The 1289-nt window shown below is 41.8% G+C and overlaps 1 long non-coding RNA gene across 2 annotated transcripts in view; it reads left to right on the top strand.

Moving 5' to 3' along the window:
- LOC142500954 (uncharacterized) overlaps positions 1-850 on the top strand; it is a 90502-nt gene extending 89652 nt beyond the window's left edge. For both annotated transcript variants that reach the window (XR_012803371.1, XR_012803372.1), the window contains one exon: positions 1-850. This exon is cut by the window's left edge and continues 1246 nt beyond it. This is a non-coding gene — a long non-coding RNA (uncharacterized LOC142500954).
- The last annotated feature ends 439 nt before the right edge of the window (positions 851-1289 follow it).

Genomic DNA, 1289 nt, shown 5'->3' with positions numbered 1-1289 from the left:
AAAACTGCCATCTTAAACATACAGTACCTGGCTGACAGGCAGGAAGGAGCCAGGCTAACATTATAATATAAGGTAATAAAGATGATAAATAACTTAACCATTTACAAATGTAATGCCACGAAAACAAAACTGGTAGGCCACACAGCTTGTACAGAAAACAAAATGAATATCCCACTGTATTTTACAAATTAATTTCATATCTGGGACCCATGCACCACAGCAGTGCAAGAATCCAATCATTGTTTTCTGATTTGAGAAGAAGGACCATATACTATTAACTTAGCAAACATTTCTAGAACATTCATCGCCCCAATTTTGGTACAATTAAGCTATCTCTAAGAAATGTTATTCCAAGTATAAGTACACTTTAAATGTAATTTGTAATGTTGTGATGCTTCTGGAGCCACAGTATTCTACAGCAATTATTCTAAATTCCTTGTGTGAACCTTCTTCCCTTAATAATCTTTTAATGTGATAATGTCAATCTAGTGAACTGATCCTTTTAACATTGAAAATCACTGAGAGAGACCAGCATTTTTTAATTGGTGCAACTCCACTGTCACAAAATTTAAAAAATAAGAGTTTTGGTTTTAGTTTAGTTTTGGTTTAGTTTATTCGTGATTATAACTGGCCATTTTATCAATGTGGTGTGTGCAGTGCACAGTAGTCACCGCAATGGGATGTTCTCCTTCTGATGTTGTTGGAATGTGTGCTAGTGTGGACTGTGAAACTGATGAATGACCAGCTGTCACGTTTCATATTTTGGTTTTGCCAAAACTTGATTTGTTTTTGGTTTTAGATTAGTAAAAAAAAAGGATGGAAAAAAACAACATTACTATAAATAGGGTGTGTGGGGGGAAGAATAGAGATGGAGGTGTAAGGGTGGTAGAGTTGGAGATGTGAGGGGGCAGAGAGTGGGAGAGAGTGGGGGACATGGGGCAATGGGGGTAGAGAGAGTGACAGTGTAGAGAGTGACATACTGTAGGGAGGGGAGAGAGTAACATGATGTGGAGGAGAGGGTTACCTGGAGGGAGTGGCTGTTCACCACTGACTTATGGTCCCCTCTCCAAACCACAGAGAAGGGGGAAGAGGGAGGGCATCTGATTGTCAGAGCTGGGAAGTGGGGAGCTAGTCCCAGCCGGCTTGATCCGTGCCATTGCACCGAGTCATGCGCTTAGAGAGGCCCTGTGCTTTTCCCCACAACATTTAAGCTGGTTGGTGGGGGAGAGCGCGGGGCCTCTGTAAGTGCCTCTTACCTTCTCCTCCTGCAATCATGACGATGCGTCGCC

Source organism: Ascaphus truei, chromosome 8, assembly GCF_040206685.1.
Source record: "Ascaphus truei isolate aAscTru1 chromosome 8, aAscTru1.hap1, whole genome shotgun sequence".
Taxonomy (NCBI): domain Eukaryota; kingdom Metazoa; phylum Chordata; class Amphibia; order Anura; family Ascaphidae; genus Ascaphus; species Ascaphus truei.
The sequence above is the reverse complement of the archived record's forward strand: the minus strand, read 5'-3'. Positions and strand labels throughout refer to the sequence as shown.